Below are 9,222 nucleotides of genomic sequence, written 5' to 3'. Positions count from 1 at the left end.
GAGAGAGAAGAAGAGAGAGAGAGAGAGAGAGAGAGAGAGAGAGAGAGAGAGAGAGAGTAAGAGTGAGAGAGAGTTGTAAAAACGGTTTGACCTGAGCCAGGGTCTCATTCTCCTGGCATTTTCCTACCGCAGGGTGACCTGTGCTTGTGTTGGGAGTCATGACTTCTAGGGGACATGATATCAACTCAGAGGGTTACGACCTACTTTTCAAGAACGAAAACAGAATAGAGAACATATCAGAGTGCATTGTACTAAGTAGGAGTAACCCATGTTTTATGAAGCTTGTGTGTGTGGGTACACACATGTATGTGTCTGTGTGTGAGTGTGAATGTGTGCATGCGGCCACCACGTAAGATAAATTATTTTCTTGTGAGTCATGGAAAAAGTTGAACTTGAGAAATGCTGATCTGGAAGAGCCCTGAGGCTCTCCCTCCCCTTTGGGCTGCCGAAATGGGCTGTGGTGTGTCTTCAGCTGTCCCGGGAAGTCCCCAAGTGGCAGCAGCCCTCCTCCTCTGATGCCCTGGATGTCTCCCGCTCCCCAGGACAGGGCAGACTGGCTGACGCCAGTCCTGCTCCACCTGCTCCAGTCCCTTGCAGCCCCGTGCACCCCCTGCCCAGACCCTGACACCCTACTGCCACAGCTGCAGTCCTCTGGGACCCCACTGCCTGTCCCCAGCGCTGCTCTTCCGGGCTCTTTCTGGCTCATTCCGATGCAGTGCAAGGTGTTTAGCATCCAGGCAAGTGTTTGTAAAGGGTCGAGACCCTGGGCCAGGCCCGGACCTGGTGAGAACTACACAGCAGTGGCCCAGGTAGCACTTCCGTGGGAGAAATGGTGCCCTGATCTCTGAGACGGTCCCAAGGGAGGGAAGGCACAGATGGAAATGCAAGTCACAAGGTTGCTCAGTGGATCTGGACCAAGCTGGGTGGGCCATGCAAATTGCTCAGGAGGTGTACAGATGGTCTGTGAATGGGAGGAGAACAGCAGAGGCCCATTCAGTGTGGCTCTGGACCAGGTGGCCAGAAAGAGCCTGGTGGATCTGTGAGTGGACCAGCTGCCAGGACACATCCGGGCGCCCATCTCTCAGCAGCTCAACTTTCCGACTCCTTCCTTCTCCCAGTGTCCTGCCCAGGGCTGGCTGCAGGGGCCCCTGTCCTCCTGCCGGTTATCCACACTGGAGCGACTGACTTGGATTCCCAACTCTGACCGGGCCTCCACTTCCTCATCCAAGGCCTGTTTCATGGGACTGTGAGCTTCCCTGTGTGGGGGGCCTCAGGACCTCCCGGAGCCCCTGAACTTGACCCCAAATATGAGCCTCAAGCTCTCCCACCATGAACCCCTCAAAGGACCAACATGGAGAAGGGAACGAGCACAACAGTGAGGATTCCAGGGCACAGTCCGACCCCAGGGGCTGGGAGCCTGAACGCCTTCGTCATAGTGGAAGTGGACACAAGGAAGTGGTGTTCTAGTGGCAGAGTCTGTGAGAAGAGCTCACAGGCACAGCTGCCCCTCGATTCTCCGATCCTCTGTCCCGGAGGCTCACGAGCCTTGCCTTTAAGCAAATGAAGCTCATCCTGCAGGTGGAGAATCCACCTCGCCACAGGCTCACTTGAAAATGCATCCTGACTTACATTAACAATAAGCACAGGCTACCCACACTCTATTTGGATACACATTTTCTCCCTGTTTTAATTTATAAGCTCTTTAGAAGCTAGAGATAATAGGTGCTCAGCTTTTATTTCCCCATCACAGCAAATGACTTGTACACAGTAGGTGCTAATCAAGTATATGCTGAATGGAGCCAGAGAGTCACCGTGAAACATTCTCCTTCCGCACAATGGACTGCTCCTGTCTCCTTTGAAGCCCCATTCAGGGGCTGGGTGATGGGAGGGAAAGCGCAAGTCTGGGTTAGTTCTGCTCATCCGTGCAGTGCAGGAAGATTTTTAAACAGCGGCACCTCACATCTGATCCCTGGCTAGGAAGAAGGCAGTTTCCCGAAATCAAGAGACTCAGGGTGCAGCCCCCTGAAAGCTTGAGCTTTCATGTCCTTGGCAGGTCACTTCACCCCTCTGCAATCCATGTCCTCATCTGTCAAAGCATCACATGAGTGGCTCCCGAGATCCCATTGCCATAGACACTTTGAGCCCGGGCTGTCCTCTGGGTTCCAACGTTCTATGGAGACGGAGGCAGGACAGGGAAGGACATGACAGACTGACGCTAAGGTCTGGCTCTGTCAGGAGGGCACTAGTGACACAGCTGTGGCACAGTCCGGAGACTCAAGGGAAAGCCAAGTGTCCCTCGTCACACTAATATTCTCAGGCCATCATGATGGCCAATTCTATAGTTTTTCCAATTTTTCAATGACACAGTTGTTGAGGACATCAGTGAAACACACCTTATGTCAGCAGTAGGACAGAGACTTTGATATTGGGGTTCAGCATTGCATGCCTTCAGAAACAGTGCATCTCCTACAGCAAGTGGGCCCTGGAAAAGCCAGGCCCCAGCCCACTATCGAAATAGAGTCTCTAAAATAAGTTGTGTTGGATGCAGCAAATAGTATCATTCACATTCAAATGATATGCAGTGTTGTGGGGAAATGATGTTTCTCAAAAATAGCTCCAGAGAAAGACACTTCTTTCTGTTACCTTCTGGTCCCACTTGATCCCAATCATGTTTTCTCTACAGGGGAAACAGCTCATTACATCTCCAGCTCAGGGTCCCCTGGATCTGTTGAGCAGCAATGGGCACCTCTAGAAAATATTGAAGGGACTCAACAATTTGTGTCATTTGAAAAAAAAATGCATGTCCCAAAATTAATACAAAGTTAATTAAAATTAACATACCAGTTGGTTATATTATATAGCTTGAAGTTGAAAATGGCAAACTGAAAAGTATTAACTATGGAAGGGTTTTGTGCATGTCTGCATGTGTTGTGTGTGTGTTACTGGGGACTGAATCCAGGGTCTTTGCACTGAGCTACAACCCTGGCCTCTTCTTTTTTCTTTCTTTCTTTTCTTTTCTTTCTTTCTTTTTCTTTCTTTTTTTTTTTTTTGTGTGTGGTACTGGGGATCAAACTCGGGTCCTTGAGCTTGCGAGGCAGGCTACCAAACCGCTGAGCTAAATCCTGGCCCAACGAAGGTGTTTCTGCCTGGTTTCGAACCTCTTCTTTATTTTTTATTTCGAGACAGGGTCTCACTAGCTCTCCAAGCTGTCTAGGCTGGACTTGAGCTTGTGATTCTCCTGACTCAGCTTCCCAGCATGATTGCATTACAAGTGTGCCCCACTTCCCCCAGCCTTAAGCATTCTCAGACATGGGAAAGTGCAAACAATGCTTCACATGAAAGTAAGAGCTCAACTAAGTTTGCTACAAAGTGTCTTCACTCTTCAGTTACTTAGAAGACCTGGGAGGGCGCAGGCACAGAGAGCTGTGATGATACCGAATGGAATGAACTCAGACAATGCTGCTGGCTCAGAAGGGATCCTTTATCAGGTGGTAGGCACACACATTTCTCAGAAAGCAACTTAAATATTAACAGTTACTTTAAAAGCTGATGAACAAAATACAGGGCTTTTTGTACACCTGTCACAGAATACGTCAAGGGTTTTGCCAATAAATTTTTTCTGTGCATAGATGTTCTGTGACTTATTATGGGATTATGTCCCAAAAACCCACCGTCATGTAGAAAATATTAGAAGCTGAAAAGGCACTCGATGCTGCTGACTTTCTGAATATCCTGGTGCAGCCTGCCCTACCTTAAACACAACCGCAACACTGATGTGAGCCTCCCGGAGTGCAAAAGCATCAGACACAAAGCTGATTTTATTACACAGGATTGAATAACTCCCATGGCCCACTCGAAGAAGTGGCTCGCTGCTTCTGGTCAGTGTCACAAAAGAGTATTGTCAATATTGCCAGCCTGGGAAGAGATCAAAATTCAAATTTGAAAGTGCAGTTTCTACTGACTCTATTACTTTCACACATTGTAAAGGTGAGGAATCCTGTTGAGCCACTAGTTGTAAACCATCTATATAACCTCTCAGTTCCTGGGGCTGCCATACAAGAATACCATGGACTGCATGGTTGAAAAATAGGTATTTAATCTCTGACGGTTCTGAAGGCTGGAAAGTCGAAGGTCAAGGTGCCAGTGATGGGTTTCGCTCCAAGGCCTCTTCTCTTGCTGCGGTGGCCGCTGTCTTGCTGTGTGCTCACATGACCTCTTCTTTGTTGTACTTGGAGAGAGAGTGAGCTCGCTGGTCCCTTCTTTTCATAAGGGCACATATCCTAATCACAAAGGCTTCTTCTAAAAATACTATGACATTGGAGATTAGGGCTTCCACATCCAAATTTCGTGGGGACACAGTCCATACCGTGTGTTTTTCATGCATATATGAACTCCGGAACATATACATTTACTCTAAAGCTACGCATCTCCCAGGCATGCAGGCAGCACAGTCAGGAACACCCAGCTGATGGGAGGGACCGCCAGAAAGGAGCGAGAGGAAAAAAGTGAGGAAGACCTCACCAGGGAGCCCACGCTGGCCTGGCAGTGAGCACCGGCAGACAATGACTGCAGGGGCAGCTTGGTGGGGCCTCTGCTTACCCCACAGACCTGCTGTGTGCTCGGCACACTGGGGAGGCCAGAGGGAGAGAGTCTTCTTCTGTTCTACCCTTGAGCTGAAGATCCACCAGAGAAAATGCACGAACCATGAGACGGTCGAGGGGAAGGCCAAGGGTAACCCTCCAGGAGGCCTCTGACAGCCACACTTCACTCAACTAGCAGGGGACCTGAGGGTCACTTTTCCTCAGTGGAGCTCCCACTCCGTTCCCCGGATTGTGCTCACCCGGAGTTTTCACTCCTTTCACACCTCCTAAGGCAGGGCTTTCTGCCTTTGGGGTGGGTGGTACTCTGATGCTCCAGCCATTGGCTGCTCCTTCTCTTCCTGCCCTGGGTTCAGGGACCACCTCCCCTCCCACACCGCTTTCCCAAAGAACTTGGGTTTCCAGGGACACCTGCTATGCGCAAACACCCTGGCACACAGCATGTGCTCTCTCTCCCACTGGTGCAATCTTGCCAATCCTTGTGCTGTCCATGCTGAGACTTTGAGGTCCTCGATGTCAGAAGAGAGGCAGCCAGAGCCTTGTGTGACCTTGCCCAGCTGCTGGGAACCAGACTAGGAGGGGGCTTGGAGCATCTGCTGATCAGATCAGGCCCTCAGACGGCCAGCCTGTGCCAAAGTGCTCAAGTAGGATCCGGAATTCCTTCCCTGTGCCAAGGGGCATTTTGCTATTGTTATGAAACATGTAAGAGGTACAAAATGAGTGACAAATCCTACAGAGAAACTTCTTCCTTTCAAATATTAGGAGAAAATGGAAAGGGCCAGAATTCATTAAGTGACCACCAAGTGACAGATTCTTTCCACATTTTTAATTTAATTTTGACAACAAACTTATGAGTTAGCTATTTCTTTTTGTATATTACAGATGAAGAGGTTGAGCCTTTGGATATTATGTAACATCACCACAGCCATACAATTATCAGACTACAGAACAAGAATAATATTCAGATTTTTCCTTGGAAGGCTATGCTTTTAAAAATTATATTAAAGAACCTTCCAACATATCATACATACAAATATATTTAATGATGGTAAGTTTCAGATTACAGATGTCCTCCTTAATGCCAGGAATTAAATACACTGAGATGCACCTAGAATTTCCTTCTTGTACACTGTATAGTAGTTCTTTACAGTTTGACACCTGTGACCAACTATGTAGTTTCTTGGTGGGACAATATTGATCTATCTGATCTAAAGTGCTGTTCCTCACCACCTTTATGTTATTTCTTAGGAAGTAAGGCATTTACCAAACTTTAAGAAAATATTTTTTTTTAAGAAGGAAGAAAGAAAGCATGCGTGAAAAGAAGCTGGATGTTGTTAGTCATCAGGAAACCAAACATCAAAATCACAAAGAAATATCACTTCACACCCACTAGGATATCTACAATAATAATTAGAAAAGAAAATAGTAAGTGTTGGGAAATACGTGAAAAATTGGAACCCTTGTCCATTGCTGGTAGGAATGCAGCATGATGCACGCACTTTAGAAAATCCTCTTGTGGATTCTAAAAATGTGACAGAGTTATTGTATCATGTAGCAATTCTACTTTCAGGTGTAAAACTTCGAGAAAGAAAATACACATCCACACAAAAGATTGTCCATGAATGTTTGTAGCGCATTGTACGTGATGTCCAAGAAGTGGATACAGCCCAAATGCCCACCAGCAGACGAGCGCAAAAACAGTGTGGTCTGTCCACTCAGTGGAGTGTAATTTGACAGTGAGCAGGAACGATCTATGGACACACGCCACATCATAAGTTGATGTTGAGCACATTATGTTAGGTGAAAAATGGGCCAACATACTATAGAATCCCACTCACAAGGTGTCCACGTTGGAAAATGTGTAAGGACAGGAAGTAGATCCTGGTTTCCAGGAACAGGAGAGGAGAGGGAGCAGATTTTCTTTCTGGGATGTTGGGTTTGAAAATTAGACAGTGGTGATGATGGTGCAACATTGTGAATGTACTAAAAATCACTGATGTGTATATTACAAGGGTGAGTTTTATATTAAATGTATCTCAATAAATCTGTCATTAAACAACAACAACAACAGTGGTGGCAGCAGCAGTAACAACAAAACACATGAAGAAAGAGGACGGGGAGGAAGAAGAAAGGCCGCCAGGCAGGTATTTGTACCTCCTGTCCTTCCAGGGCATGGGAGCTGGCTCACCAGACACTGGCCAGCAAGGGCCCATGCAGCTCTGGGCCCTGCGCCTCTGCTCGCCTTCTGTCTGTCCTGTTTTTCTTTAAGGCTCCCTCTGCTCCTGTCTGTGTGGCATGTGCCAGGCTGCACCACGAGGGCTCAGCTCCCCCCTTTCTGTGCTTTCTGTGGGTCCGCCTGGCAGGTTGCCCCATGGTTTTCCCGTGACCGAGGAGCTCTTTTTGGACGTGGTATCATGGTTCCTGGGCCCTTGCTCCAGTAATGATGAGGCTCCTGGAAGGCCAAGGTGCTGTTACGTTTACTTGAGGGCTAGTAGCTGGCCCAGGGCCCACAGACCACAGGAGCATCCGTAAACACGCATTCCCAGGGGAGCCAAGGCGGGATTTGCAGAATTTATTTTTAGCCAGTTTCCTTCTTCCTGTTAGATTTCAGGCCAGTGATCAGGTGTGCATGTTCTTATTGTGGTTAAAAAGTGCCCAGCTTTGAAATTCAGGAAATACGAAAGCCTATTAACCAGGGCTGAGAGACACTGGAAGCTTTTGCTAGAAATTCAGAATGTCAAAAGTGTCAGAGGCAATTATCTTAAAAATAGGAGCCTATTGTGTACCGACAATACATTTTGCTTCACGCACAATAAGAGAAATTGAATTAATCTAACACATCGCCTGCCAATCCTAAGAAAGCTTGGTAAGAATATGAAATACTTTTGTGGGAGATAAATATTTGCTGCCTGAATACCAAATTATTTTGTACATGGTTTAGATAAATTCTATGAAGCTCTTGAGAGTATTGATGGAAAAATTCTGATTGCTAATTGATCAGTTCTGGTCTTCTTCCATTTCTCATATTAAGAGTTTTGCTTGCCAAGCACAGAAAGTGAAGCTACCTGCTTAAGAAATGAGAGCTGTTCATTCTAAAGGCATAGGGAACCCCACAAACCAAGACCCAAGGGACTATCCAGCTTTAGAGTAGAACTGAGCCAGGCCCTGGGGCTCAAAGAAACCCCATCGGAGATGACTGCAAGGACTGGTGTCTGCTCTCCTCCATGTCCCTGTTGGACTTTCCTCCACTGCAGAAAAGGCCATTACTGCACCTTGGTCACCACAATTCAAAATGGCACCCCCAGAAGCTCCCAAGTCTGTGTTGGCTCCATCCAAGATGAGTGTTAGAGGCTGATGAAGAAATGGGCTCATCTCCAAACTGCATGCCCATGTGGGTGGAATTTTAGAAATTTTTAGTTTAAAAACAGTCTCTTAAAATACACTGATAGCTTCCTCTCAACAGAAAGAGGTCTTTGGTTAACTTCAGTCCAATACCCAGGGTCATTATGTGTGATGTGTGCACTGGAGATGGGCCAGGCAGAGAAAGGGAGCCCAATGGGAGAAAGGGGGTACTGGGCTCACAAAACAATAGGGTCCTCAACACAGGGACAGAGCTCTTGGCTTCTCCCTCAGAGGCTGTGATACCAGCTCTTCATAACCACAGTAGAATTTCCATCTACTCTTTTCCGTTCAGTATTATTATTGTTATAGTAATATTCATTTATTCTCCGACCACATATCCTTAAATTCTTTTCTTAGTGTATTTACCCTTTACAAAGATGATTTCTTCTCTAGAAATTTGTAAATCTCTATATTGCAAAGTGGATTATGAGGTATGATAAAAATATGCCAAATGTTTACATTTTTAAAAAAGAACAGTCAAAGACATATTGTCCTTAAGTCCCCTCAAAATACCCCACCACACTTTGAACACAGTTACCCCATCATTCTCGTTGTTTTCTGAAGCAGCTCTGGAGTGCTCTTTCCCGAGTGTCTTTAGCTGGGCTATTGTGGTTGCTTTGGTGTCCTCAACTTGGATTTCCTGCTCTTGCATTCAGTTTTATCTCATTTATCCTGTTTGGATTTTGTGTGATTACTTTTTCAAACTTATTTACAAAATTTTAATTGTGGTAAAATATACACAGCACAATTACTGTCTTGACCACCTAAAAATGCACAGTTGAACGATGTTAAGAATATTCGTGCGCAGTCCACCTACAGAATTTTCCATTTTTCCCAACTGAAAAGGTGTGGCCATCAAATAATGACTTTCCTCTCCCCTGCTTCATCCTCTGGGAACCACCATTGTGTTTTGTCTCTAAATTTGACTATTCTAGGGATCTTGTGTAGGTAGAATCGTATAGTTTGTCTTTTTGTGGCTGGCATATTTCACTAAATGTGAGGCCCCAACGCTCATGTGTGTCACGGCTGGCTCAGAATTTCCTTCCTCTGTGGATGAACACCTGCGTTGCTTCTATTTCTGGGCCACGGTGGGCCATGCTGCCATGAACATGGGTGTACAGGTATCTCTAGGAGACCTGTTGTCTCTTCTTTTTATGGAACTGCTGGATCATAGGATGATTCCATTGTCGTTGTCTTCCCCTCCTCCTCCTCCTCCTCCTCC

The sequence above is a fragment of the Fukomys damarensis genome, unplaced genomic scaffold (genome assembly GCF_012274545.1).
Source record: "Fukomys damarensis isolate Sample0158 unplaced genomic scaffold, DMR_v1.0_HiC HiC_scaffold_16, whole genome shotgun sequence".
Taxonomy (NCBI): Eukaryota; Metazoa; Chordata; class Mammalia; order Rodentia; family Bathyergidae; genus Fukomys; species Fukomys damarensis.
This window is presented reverse-complemented; position numbering follows the sequence as displayed.